The 13532-nt window shown below is 55.1% G+C and overlaps 1 protein-coding gene across 2 annotated transcripts in view; it reads right to left on the bottom strand.

Moving 5' to 3' along the window:
* SLC27A4 (solute carrier family 27 member 4) overlaps nt 1-13208 on the bottom strand; it is a 127939-nt gene extending 114731 nt beyond the window's left edge. The window contains exon 1 of one of the 2 annotated variants that reach the window (XM_086924924.1): nt 13018-13208. The gene's annotated coding sequence lies outside the window, so the exon portion shown is untranslated. The remainder of the gene's footprint in view (nt 1-13017) is intronic. The other variant, XM_086924925.1, reaches the window with a different exon arrangement.
* Nucleotides 13209-13532: the final 324 nt, after the last annotated feature.

Below are 13532 nucleotides of genomic sequence, written 5' to 3'. Positions count from 1 at the left end.
GCAGACACCTAAACACAGATCTTTACAGAGACAGCATGCAGACACCTAAACACAGCTCCTTACAAAGACAGCCAACAGACACCTTAACACAGCTCCTTACAGACACAGCCTGCAGACACCTGAACACAGCTCTATACAGAGACAGCCAACAGACACCTAAACACAGCTTCTTACAGACACAGCCTGCAGACACCTAAACACAGATCTTTACAGACACAGCATGCAGACACCTAAACACAGCTCCTTACAGACACAGCCTGCAGACACCTAAACACAGCCTGAAGACACCTAAATACAGCTCCTTACAGAGACAGCATGCAGACACCTAAACACAGCTCCTTACAAAGACAGCCAACAGACACCTTAACACAGCTCCTTACAGACACAGCCTGCAGACACCTAAACACAGCTCCATACAGAGACAGCCAACAGACACCTAAACACAGCTTCTTACAGACACAGCCCGCAGACACCTAAACACAGCTCCTTACAGACACAGCCTGCAGACACATAAACACAGCCTGAAGACACCTAAACACAGCTCCTTACAGAGACAGCATGCAGACACCTAAACACAGCTCCTTACAAAGACAGCCAACAGACACCTAAACACAGCTCCTTACAGACACAGCCAGCAGACACCTAAACACAGCCTGAAGACACCTAAACACAGCTCCTTACAGACACAGCCAGCAGACACCTAAACACAGCTCCTTACAGACACAGCATGCAGACACCTAAACACAGCTCCTTACAGACACAGCCTGCAGACACCTAAACACAGCCTGAAGACACCTAAACACAGCTCCTTACAGAGACAGCATGCAGACACCTAAACACAGCTCCTTACAAAGACAGCCAACAGACACCTTAACACAGCTCCTTACAGACACAGCCTGCAGACACCTAAACACAGATCTTTACAGACACAGCCAGCAGACACCTAAACTCAGCTCCATACAGAGACAGCCAACAGACACCTAAACACAGCTTCTTACAGACACAGCCTGCAGACACCTAAACACAGCTCCTTACAGACACAGCCTGCAGACACCTAAACACAGCCTGAAGACACCTAAACACAGCTCCTTACAGAGACAGCATGCAGACACCTAAACACAGATCTTTACAGACACAGCCAGCAGACACCTAAACACAGCTCCATACAGAGACAGCCAACAGACACCTAAACACAGCTTCTTACAGACACAGCCTGCAGACACCTAAACACAGCTCCTTACATACACAGCCTGCAGACACCTAAACACAGCCTGCAGACACCTAAACACAGCTCCTTACAGACACAGCCAGCAGACACCTAAACACAGCTCCTTACAGACACAGCCTGCAGACACCTAAACACAGCTCCTTACAGACACAGCCTGCAGACACCTAAACACAGCTCCTTACAGACACAGCCAGCAGACACCTAAACACAGCTCCTTACAGACACCGCCTGCAGACACCTAAACACAGCTCCTTACAGACACAGCCAGCAGACACCTAAACACAGCTCCTTACAGACACAGCCAGCAGACACCTAAACACAGCTCCTTACAGACACAGCCAGCAGACACCTAAACACAGCTCCTTACAAAGACAGCCAACAGACACCTAAACACAGCTCCTTACAGACACAGCCTGCAGACACCTAAACACAGATCTTTACAGACACGGCATGCAGACACCTAAACACAGCTCCTTACAGACACAGCCTGCAGACACCTAAACACAGCTCCTTACAGACACAGCCTGCAGACACCTAAACACAGATCTTTACAGACACAGCATGCAGACACCTAAACACAGCTCTTTACAGACACAGCCTGCAGACACCTAAACACAGCTCCTTACAGACACAGCCTGCAGACACCTAAACACAGCTCCTTACAGACACAGCCAGCAGACACCTAAACACAGCTCCTTACAGACACAGCCTGCAGACACCTAAACACAGCTCCTTACAGACACAGCCAGCAGACACCTAAACACAGCTCCTTACAGACACAGCCAGCAGACACCTAAACACAGCTCCTTACAGACACAGCCAGCAGACACCTAAACACAGCTCCTTACAAAGACAGCCAACAGACACCTAAACACAGCTCCTTACAGACACAGCCTGCAGACACCTAAACACAGATCTTTACAGACACGGCATGCAGACACCTAAACACAGCTCCTTACAGACACAGCCTGCAGACACCTAAACACAGCTCCTTACAGACACAGCCTGCAGACACCTAAACACAGATCTTTACAGACACAGCATGCAGACACCTAAACACAGCTCCTTACAGACACAGCCTGCAGACACCTAAACACAGCTCCTTACAGTCACAGCCAATAGAAGCCTAAAGACTGCTCCTTACAGACATAGCCAGCAGACACCTAAACACAGCTCCTTACAGACACAGCCAACAGACACCTACACATCGCTCCATACAGTCACAGCCAATAGAAGCCTAAAGACTGCTCCTTACAGACATAGCCAGCAGACACCTAAACACAGCTCCTTACAGACACAGCCATCATCTAGCTACCCACAGCTCCATACAGCCACAACCGGCAGACACCTAGAGACAGCTCCATACAGACACAGCCAGCAGACACCTAAAGACAGCTTCCTGCAGACAAAGCCATGGTGGGCCAAATTACAGCTCCATAGAGACACAGCCATTGGACACAAACACTACTCCATGGACACAGCCATTGTGCGCCCAAACACAGCTCCAGAGAGACAAAGCCACGGTGTGAATAACCAGCTCCATAGAGACACACCTGAATGGAGCTCCATTGAGACACAACCAGCAGACACCTAAACACAGCTCCCTCTGTAAAGACGGTTGCACCTGCCCTTTTTGGCAGGGTTATCCCAAACAGTTTGCCTTCCTACGCCTTTTTTTCAGACCTTTATGTGGCTTTAGGACATGGGTTATTAACCACTGCAAACCGCTAACCAGCGCTAAAGTACTCGTGCTCTCCCCTCTAAACATGGCAGGATTGGGTTACACCTGTTTGGCATTTTAATTTAGCTGCAAGTCCCTTCTACAAGGTATCCCATATACCCAGTGCATGTAAATCAAATGCTGCTAGTGGGCCTGCAGCGCTGCTAGTGCCCCCACAGACAGGCCGGCCATCGCAAGGCCTGTGTGCTCAGTTTACTGCCACTTTGACTTAGAATGCTAAAGTATTAGCTAAGCCTTAAACTCCCCTTTTATTACACACATAGACCACCCTTAAGGTAAGCCCTAGGCTGCCCTATAGGAAGGGTGCTGTGTAAATAAAAGGTAGAACATGTGACTTTATGTGTGTGGCATGTCCTGGTAATGATAAACAGCCTATTTCGTGTTTCACTGCTGGGAGGCCTACTCTTCTCATAGGCTAGCATTGGGGATTCCCTTATATACCTTTAAGTGGTAATTCCTGATCAGAATGGAGTAGTGTTGCCATGTTTGTTATGTTTGGAATAGTGGTGATAAATCCTGCTTACTGCTGTAGTTAGATTTTACATTACAGTTTCAGAAATGCCACTTTTAGAAAGTGTTCAAAAGAGGGCACTTCTCACGTTCCTCCCTGTCGCACTGCGAAAAGTGGGATTTGTCCCCCATAATAACCAATTTATCCTGGTACTCTTCGAATAAACCATGGATGCTCCAGATTAATACTGATCCTTGTTTCTGAGCTTCGGGCTTCGTACAATGGCTCGTTTTTTGCAGATGCATCAATTCAACATGATGAAAAAAACAACTCAGCTGACCAATCAACAGAAGCAAAATGAAGAGACATTAATTTGAAGAACAACAACAGTGATGTGAAAAGAAATAAATATGAATATCTCAACCCGTGACCCTCCTGAATCCTTCCCGTGATTCAAAGCAAACTCGTATGCTAAACCTCGTGCCCCAATCACCTGCCGGCTGCCCACGGACACCCATGAGTGCTTACCACCCATGTCATCCCGACTAATCACTCCTTTTAACAGTATCCCCATTACAAAAACCTGCCGTGATTTCACCCCACTTTACATACACTTTCACCCTCCCTCATACGCTCACCACCTCCCTCCATTTTTAAACCCAATACCTCGTGAATTGTTTCAATTTAAGGAAAGGATGCGCTCTCGTACTAGAGTCTTTGTCTTTTGCATTTCATCGCCCAGCTCCTGTAGGCCCCCCAAGAGCACCATGCTGACACCCCCACACCGGCTCCTGTAGCCCCCCACCCAGCACCATGCTGATACCCCCACACCGGCTCATACAGGCCCCCCAAGAGCACCATGCTGACACCCCCACACCGGCTCCTGCAGCCCCCCCAAGAGCACCATGCTGACACCCCCACACCGGCTCCTGTAGGCCCCCCCAAGAGCACCATGCTGACACCCCCACACCGGCTCCTGTAGCCCCCCCCAGCACCATGCTGACACCCCCACACCGGCTCCTGTAGGCCCCCCAAGAGCACCATGCTGACACCCCCACACCGGCTCCTGTAGCCCCCCCAAAGAGCACCATGCTGACACCCCCACACCAGCTCCTGTAGGCCCCCCAAGAGCACCAAGCTGACACCCCCACACCAGCTCCTGTAGGTCCCCCAAGAGCACCATGCTGACACCCCCACACCGGCTCCTATAGGCCCCCCAAGAGCACCATGCTGACACCCCCACACCGGCTCCTGTAGGCCCCCCCAAGAACACCATGCTGACACCCCCACACCGGCTCCTGTAGGCCCCCCCAAGAACACCATGCTGACACCCCCAAACTGGCTCTTGTAGGCCCCCCCAGCACCATGCTGACACCCCCAAACTGGCTCCTGTAGGCCCCCCCAGCACCATGCTGACACCCCCAAACTGGCTCCTGTAGGCCCCCCAAGAGCATCATGCTGACACCCCCACACCGGCTCCTGTAGCCCCCCCCCCAGCACCATGCTGACACCCCCACACCGGCTCCTGTAGGCCCCCCAAGAGCACCATGCTGACACCCCCACACCGGCTCCTGTAGGCCCCCCCAAGAGCACCATGCTGACACCCCCACACCGGCTCCTGTAGGCCCCCCCAAGAACACCATGCTGACACCCCCACACCGGCTCCTGTAGGCCCCCCCAAGAGCACCATGCTGACACCCCCACACCGGCTCCTGTAGGCCCCCCCAAGAGCACCATGCTGACACCCCCACACCGGCTCCTGTAGGCCCCCCCAAGAGCACCATGCTGACACCCCCACACCGGCTCCTGTAGGCCCCCCCAAGAGCACCATGCTGACACCCCCACACCGGCTCCTGTAGGCAGTGGCGTCACTGGGGTTGGTGTCACCCGGTGCGGGTAACTCATGGTGTCACCCCCTCACGACTTACCGCATGGACTACCTCTGTCGGAAATGTACGGTGCTAGGTACTGTCTTACTCCCTCTAGCTCCCTCTTTCTGTATAGCTCCCTCTCTCTGTCTTACTCCCTCTAGCTCCCTCTCTCTCTGTCTTACTCCCTCTAGCTCCCTCCCTCTCTGCCTTACGCCCTCTAGCTCCCTCTCTCTCTGTCTTACTCCCTCTAGCTCCCTCTCTCTGTCTTGCTCCCTCTAGCTCCCTCTCTCCCTCTCTTACTCCTTCTAGCTCCCTCTCTCTCTGTCTTACTCCCTCTTGCTCCCTCTCTCTCTGTCTTACTCCCTCTAGCTCCCTCTCTCTGTCTTACTCTCTCTAGCTCCCACTCTCTCTCTTACTCCCTCTAGCTCCCGCTCTCTCTTACTCCCTCTAGATCCCTCTCTCTCTGTCTTGCTCCCTCTAGCTCCCTCTCTCTGCCTTACTCCCTCTAGCTTCCTCTCTCTCTGTCTTACTCCCTCTAGCCCCCTCTTTCTTACTCCCTCTAGCTCCCTCTCTCTCTCTTACTCCCTCTAGCCCCCCATCTCTCTGTCTTGCTCCCTATATCTCCCTCTCTCTCTGTCTTATTCTCTCTAGCTCCCTCTCTCTTACTCCCTCTAGCACCCTCTCTGTCTTGCTCCCTCTAGCTCCCTCTCTATCTGTCTTGCTCCGCCTAGCTCCCTCTCTCTCTGTCTTACTCCCTCTAGCTCACTCTCTCTCTGGTTTGGTCCCTCTAGCTCCCTCTCTCTGTCTTGCTCCCTCTAGCTCCCTCTCTCTCTCTTACTCCCTCTAGCTCCCTCTCTCTCTGTCTTGCTCGCTCTAGCTCCCTGTAGCTCCCTCTCTCTCTATCTTACTCCCTCTAGCTCCCTCTCTCTGTCTAGCTCCCTCTCTCGCTGTCTTATTCTCTCTAGCTCCCTCTCTCTCTGTCTTACTCCCTCTAGCTCCCTCTCTCTGTCTAGCTCCCTCTCTCTTGCTCCCTCTAGCTCCCTCTGTCTCCCTCTCTCTCGGTCTTACTCCCTCTAGCTCCCTCTGTCTTACTCCCTCTAGCTCCCTCTCTCTCTGTCGTACTCCCTCTAGCTCCTCGCTCTGTCTTCCACCCTCTAGCTCCCTCTCTCTCTCTTACTCCCTCTAGCTCCCTCTCTCTCTGTCTTACTCCCTTTCGCTCCCTCACTCTCTCTCTCTTACTCCCTCTAGCTCCCTCTCTCTGTCTAGCTCCCTCTCTCTGTCTTGCTCCCTCTAGCCCCCTCTGACTCCCTCTCTCTCTGTCTTACTCCCTCTAGCTCCCTCTCTCTGTCTAGCTTCCTCTAGCTCCCTCTCTCTCTGTCTTACTCCCTCTAGCTCCCTCTCTCTGTCTAGCTCCCTCGAGCTCCCTCTCTCTTTGTCTTACTCCCTCTAGCTCCCTCTGTCTCTGTCTAGCTCCCTCTCTCTCTGTCTTACTCCCTCTAGCTCCCTCTCTCTCTGTCTTACTCCCTCTAGCGCCCTCTCTCTCTGTCTTGCTCCCTCTACCTCCATCTCTCTTATTCCCTCTAGCTCCCTCTCTCTCTGTCTTGCTCCCTCTCTCTCTATCTTACTCCCTCTAGCTCCCTCTCTCTCTATCATACTCCCTCTAGCTCCCTCTCTCTGTCTAGCTCCCTCTCTCTCTCTCTCTGTCTTACTTCCTCTAGCTACCTCTGTCTCCCTCTCTCTGTCTTACTTACTCTAGCTCCCTCTCTCTCTGTCTTTCTCACTCTAGCTCCCTCTCTCTCTGTCTTTCTCACTCTAACTCTCACTCTCTCTGTCTTCTTACCCCCTCTAGCTCCCTCTCTCGCACATTAAACCCACTCTCTGCCGCTTTCATGCGGTTTCTCTTTCAAAGCTTTTCAAGATGCAAAAAGAAATCTGTGTACTAGGCACCAGCGAGTTTGTAGACGTGAGAATGTTACGATATGTAACAGCTAAAGTAAAAGCTAATTTCCAAGCGGTTAATACCCCCCCCCCTCCCTCTTTAGCACTGTGTCTTTTTCCATATAAATGGCGGGGGCCCCTCATTACTACACTTTTCAAACTTTATCTAATGAGAACATTTTAATTCGAATAGGTGAGAAAATATCTCGGTTCGCTTTTGTTTTTAAAGCGGATCGAGTCTCTCCGAGGCCTTCGGGTGCGGTGCAGGGGGTGCCATGTACAGAGGCCTGCTAAGGGGGCGGGGGGCGCAACCAGATGGTGTCACCCCCATGTGAGGGTGTTGTTGTGTCCCCGAGGGTCCGCCCCCGAGGTCCGGAGGGACGGACAAGTTGGTCATGTGACCGCCCTATAATAAAAAGAGGTCGAGCACGTGAGAGGGCGTTCAGAGACGCGCGCCGACCGACCAAGCAACTTTATTCCCAGTGTCTGGCTGAGTTTATTCTAGGACCACGTGCTAGGCCTAGTCAGGGTTAGATGCCCCTTGATGAGCGGAGATCACACGACACAACAATTGGCGACGAGGGTGGGATCGATTCCCCGCTAGGGGTGCGTGTGTGTGTCCCCATTGGGGTGAGGCGGCTGCGGGCACTACCACGTGTCCGCGGTGCTCGTGCCTTGCTACCACACACCCCCCCCCGCTCTGCCTGCCTGGAGGAAACACTCTGATCCCTGGCTCTCCTCAGGTGAGCGGCGCTGGCCTGCATCTCCCTGCGGCGCACAGAAGTCTGATTGGTCGCGCGAGGTGCGTCCGGCGCTCCGGCTGCCGCTGGATCACACCCCGGCTGCCCACGGACATCCTCCCGGCCGTCCAAAGCGATGGCCAACATTCCGCCCATTGAGCCGTTCGTGGTGGAAGGTGCACCGTCCACTCTCGCACCGAAGTGGAAAGAATGGGTGGACAGGCTACTCATATTCTTTGAGGCCACCAAGGTCCACAAGGATCAGAAGCGTGCCATGATCCTCCATCTTGGTGGCAAGGACATTCATTCCATCGCCCGCACCCTCACGGAAGCAACTCCTAAAACCCACCACACGCTCATAAACGCGCTCAATGCGCATTTTGAACCCATGGCCAACCAAGACTATGAACGGTTCATCTTTAGGCAAGCGCGGCAACTGCCAGAAGAATCACTGGACGCCTATCACTCGAGGTTGAAGAAACTGGCACTAACGTGTGGATTTCAGGATGTCACGGAGGAGATCAGAGGACAGATCATACAGGGCTGCGCTTCTGCCAAACTGCGCGAGAGAATTCTAGAAGAGTCCGGGAAACCCCTCCCAGACATTCTCACGCTGGGCCGCACGAAGGAGCTGTCCAAGGCCAGGGCAGCCCACATGGAAGCAGCTCTGCAGGCCAATATGAAAGTGGAACCGGTGAACAAACTGCAGGTCCGCCCACAGCCCAAATGGGTGAAGAGAACAACAACTCCGCAGGGCGGAGCCTCGGCGCAGTCATGTGGTTACTGTGGAGGCCCGAGACACCCGGCGCCAGAATGTCCAGCACGGGGCAAGATATGCTCCGGGTGCGGGAAAATGAACCATTTTGAAAAGGTGTGTCGGTCCAAAAAGTTCAGCAAGCCCCGCCAGACAGTACACGCGGTGGTGGAGCCTGAAGGCGCGGAAGGAGGGCCCAGCAACAGTGATATGGACGACGACGAGGAGGAAAGGTCCCCACACAAGGTACACATGATCGGCACAGCCACCCGACGCACAATGACACTACCACAATGCGCAATACAAGTGGCTGATCAGGACATCATGGCGACGGTGGACACGGGCGCATCAATAAACCTGATGAGTGCGTCCCTCTATGGAGACATGGCTACTCCACCCAGCCTCCGCCCCACTCCGATCACCGTTTTTGCCTATGGCCAGGATGTGCCCCTCCGTATTCGAGGAAAGTTCAAAGCAGCAGTCCGGCACGGAGATAAGATCACGCGTGCCAACATCTTTGTGTCGGAGGAAGGCCAAGGCATGCTCCTGAGTTGCCGGACGGCAGAAGACCTGGGAGTGGTCTCTTTTGCATTTGGGGTGCACGAGGAGTCAGTGCAGCAACTGATCGTAGACTTTTCGGACCTGTTTGAAGGGATTGGCCGATTCAAGGGTCGGGAAATACACCTGCATGTGGACCCCACTGTCCAACCGGTGGCCCTGCGACACCGGCGGGTCGCGTTTCATCTGAGGCCCCTGGTTGAAGAAGAGCTACAGAAGTTGGAAGCAGCGGGCATCATTGAGAAAGTGTCCGGACCCACCCCCTGGGTATCGCCCATCGTGGTCACTCGGAAACCCAAGCAGCCGGGAGCGGTCCGGATATGCGTGGACATGCGCCTCCCCAATGCGGCCATCAAAAGGGAAAGACACATCACCCCCACGATCGATGACCTGATCGGAGAGATGGCTGGGGCCCGGTGGTTTTCCAAGTTGGACCTCAGAGCGGGGTACCATCAGCTCGTGCTGGATAGAGAGTCTCGGAATATCACGACGTTCTCCACTCACGTCGGACTGCGCAGGTACACCAGACTGAGTTTCGGGATCTCCAGTGCTGCCGAGGTATTCCAGAATGTCATCCAAGAGCTCATTGCTGGCATACCGGGGGTGATCAATGTGAGTGACGATATCATGGTGCACGCAAGGACAATTCCTGAGCACAACCAACGCTTGGCACAGGTGTTCCGCAGGCTCCGCAGTGCTGGACTTACTCTGCACCGAGACAAATGCGAGTTCCTTCAGACCAAGCTGGGGTTTTTCGGCTATGTATTCTCGGCCGATGGCGTTACTCCTGATCCGGACAAGGTCAAAGACGTCAAAGATGCACCTCCGCCCACGACTGTCACGGAAGTCCGAAGCTTCCTCGGAATGGTGAACTACTGTGGTCGCTTCATAAGAGACCTAGCTAACCTGACCCTCCCTCTGCGTGAGTTAACCAAAGACTCCACACCATGGAACTGGGGACCGGAGCAGGAAAGAGCATTCCAAGCCATCAAGAGTGCGCTGTCCAGCGACACCACACTGGCGTTTTTTGACCCCCGACGTTTCACCCTTATTGCAGTAGATGCTGGACCGGCGGGACTGGGGGCCGTCCTGATGCAGAGAGCCCGGGACGAGATAGACTGGGCCCCCGTCGCTTTTGCCAGCCGGTCCCTCACGGACACTGAACAAAGGTACTCCCAAATTGAAAAGGAAGCCATCGCGATTCATTGGGGATGCCGGCACTTCCATCTGTATGTATATGGCAAACCCTTCACAGTAGTAACAGACCACAAGCCACTGCTGTCGTTGTTCTCAGGTACATCATCCAAACCACCCCCCAGAATTGAGAAGTGGATCCTGCAATTACAGGAGTACAACTGTACCATTGAGTACCAGCCAGGGGCAAAGAATCCGGCGGACTATCTGTCACGACACCCCCGGGCGGCCACCCCAAAGGAGATGGAGGAAGCTGAAGAGACGGAGGCCTATGTGCGATGGGTCGTGGCCAGATCATGCCCGCGCCCCATATCCCTGGAAGAGGTGGTGAGCGCCACGGCTCAGGACGCCTGCATACAGCGGGCCAAAGATCTGCTCCGGACAGCCAACTGGCAGAAAGCTAGGGAAAGCTGGAGGGTGCTCACCCCCGAGGCCCAGAAAATCATGGACGGTCTGTACCACGTGAGGGCTGAACTGAATGAAGACGAGGCAGGGTGCCTCCTGCGAGGGCATCGTCTGGTGATCCCGACGGCCTTGACGAGCCGAGTAGTTCAGCTGGCGCATGTAGGACACCAGGGAATGGTTAAAACAAAGGCCCGGCTGCGGACAAAGGTGTGGTTCCCGCTAATGGACGACATGGTGGAAACTGCTGTGCGCACATGCACGGCCTGCCAGACCACAGGGGACAGCCCCCGCGAAGCACCCATAATCGTGGAACCCAGGCCCCGAGGTCCTTGGGAAAGGGTCAGCATGGACTTTGGCAGCCTTCCGGATGGACGGCACACGCTAGTGATGATCGATGATCACTCCAAATACCCGGAAGTCGAAATTATCACCAGCACTAGTGCCGACTGTGTGATTCCCAAGATGGAGAAAATCATTGCCACGCACGGAGCCATGAAAGAACTCAGAACGGACAATGGCCCGCCATTTCAGGGCCAAGACTTTGCAGACTATCTCTTGTCCCAAGGAATTCGCCACAGGCGCATCACCCCAAGATGGCCTCAGGCCAATGGAGAGGCCGAACGATTCATGAGAACATTAAACAAAGTAATCCGCATTGCACATGATAAAGGACAGTCTGTGGAGATGGCCATCTTCACCTTTCTCCGTAGCTACCGCCAGACCCCTCACTCTACAACGGGGGTAGCTCCTGCACACCTTCTCCTAGGACGAGTAATAACGGACTCCATTCCTCATCATCCCCAGTGGGCCCCTGAACTGATAAAGGAACAGACTGTCGAAATGAAGAGGCGGGCCGCCTATGATCAGATCAGCAAGAAACGGAGGGCGGTGGCCCCCCACATCAAAAGAGGTGACCTAGTGCTCATAAAAAATCGGGCCACTGGGGGAAAATTCAAACTCAGTTATGAAAGACGACCATGGCGAGTCAGTGGTGTGAAGGGCACCCGTATCACAGTTACTCGAGGACGAGACAAGGTGACTCGCAACGTATCCCATTTCAAACTCTACCACCCGGCGAGTAGCGAGCCAAGGCGCCAGCAAGGCGACAGAGAAACCGAAACTGCAACTATGGTGCCGCCTGGTGAATCAACATCTCAGCACGAGGTCCGGCCACGTGCTGAGCAGCCGATCCCTGGTGAGGATGTGGGCGGAGACCTGGAGGCCCTGGATGAGGCCCCAGATCCGGAGGGGGCCGACAACGAGGCGCCAAGCCAAGAGGTGGAGACTGGAACCGAGCCGATGACGCAGCGAGGGTCCCAGCGCCAGCTACGTGCTAACCCCACCCCCTCCAGCTGGCTGAGAGACTACTTTACGTAAGACTGTTCTAATTTATATGTGCGCCTGCCATGTTTTGAACTGAATGCGCTAGCATTTGTGAAAGACGCTGAAGGTACCAGTCCCGATGCTAATGAGACAGTGGGCTCGATCAGACTCTAGTTGCAATGTTACAGCGTGTTGTTGGTTTTGTTGTTTTTGTTGTTTTTCGTGTTTTAGGAGGAATGTTGTGTCCCCGAGGGTCCGCCCCCGAGGTCCGGAGGGACGGACAAGTTGGTCATGTGACCGCCCTATAATAAAAAGAGGTCGAGCACGTGAGAGGGCGTTCAGAGACGCGCGCCGACCGACCAAGCAACTTTATTCCCAGTGTCTGGCTGAGTTTATTCTAGGACCACGTGCTAGGCCTAGTCAGGGTTAGATGCCCCTTGATGAGCGGAGATCACACGACACAACAGGTGTCACCCGGTGCGGTCCGCACCCCCCGCACCCCCCTAGTGACGCCACTGCCTGTAGGCCCCCCCAAGAGCACCATGCTGACACCCCCACACCGGCTCCTGTAGGCCCCCCCCCAAGAACACCATGCTGACACCCCCACACCGGCTCCTGTAGGCCCCCCCAAGAACACCATGCTGACACCCCCACACCGGATCCTGTAGGCCCCCCAAGAGCACCATGCTGACACCCCCACGCCGGCTCCTGTAGGCCCCCCCATGCTGACACCCCCACATCGGCTCCTGTAGGCCCCCCCAGAGTACCATGCTGACACCCCCAGCCCCTGTGGGCCCCCTCCTGTAGGCCTCACCTGTCCTGGGGGGAGGGGGTGACTGCGGATCCGCTGCAGTCTGCGGAGGGTCACGGGGGCGTCGGGGGTATGTGCCGGGAGGGGGGCAGCTGCGGGTCCGGGGGGGTCGGTGTCCTCGAGCTCGGATGCTCCCGGTGCGTCCCCTCCCTGCTCTGCACTTCCTTGTTGAGCCCCCGCCCCCCCCCGCCCACTGCGGGTCTGGAGCCGCCTTGAGCCCGCCCCCGCCGGAGGACCGCCCCCCCACAACAGAGCGACCTTGTAGAGGAGTGACCCCCCCCCCCTCACCCCCGGGGAGGGACCCGCACTGCAAGCCCCGCCCACAAGACCCCCCTCCCCCCCGCAGCCCCCATCCGCAGTGCCCCCCCCCCCCCAGTGCTGTGCAGTGCGGGCGGGGCTTGCGCAGCCCCGGGCTCGAGTGTGTGTTACAGCCTCGCACGACGGCCTGTAATGGAGTCATTACAGCGAGAGCCCGCGACCCTTCCGTGCCAGGCTGGCCGTGACGTCACCTGTAATCC

Source organism: Lissotriton vulgaris, chromosome 5 (assembly GCF_964263255.1).
Source record: "Lissotriton vulgaris chromosome 5, aLisVul1.2, whole genome shotgun sequence".
Classification (NCBI taxonomy): Eukaryota; Metazoa; Chordata; class Amphibia; order Caudata; family Salamandridae; genus Lissotriton; species Lissotriton vulgaris.
The sequence above is the reverse complement of the archived record's forward strand: the minus strand, read 5'-3'. Positions and strand labels throughout refer to the sequence as shown.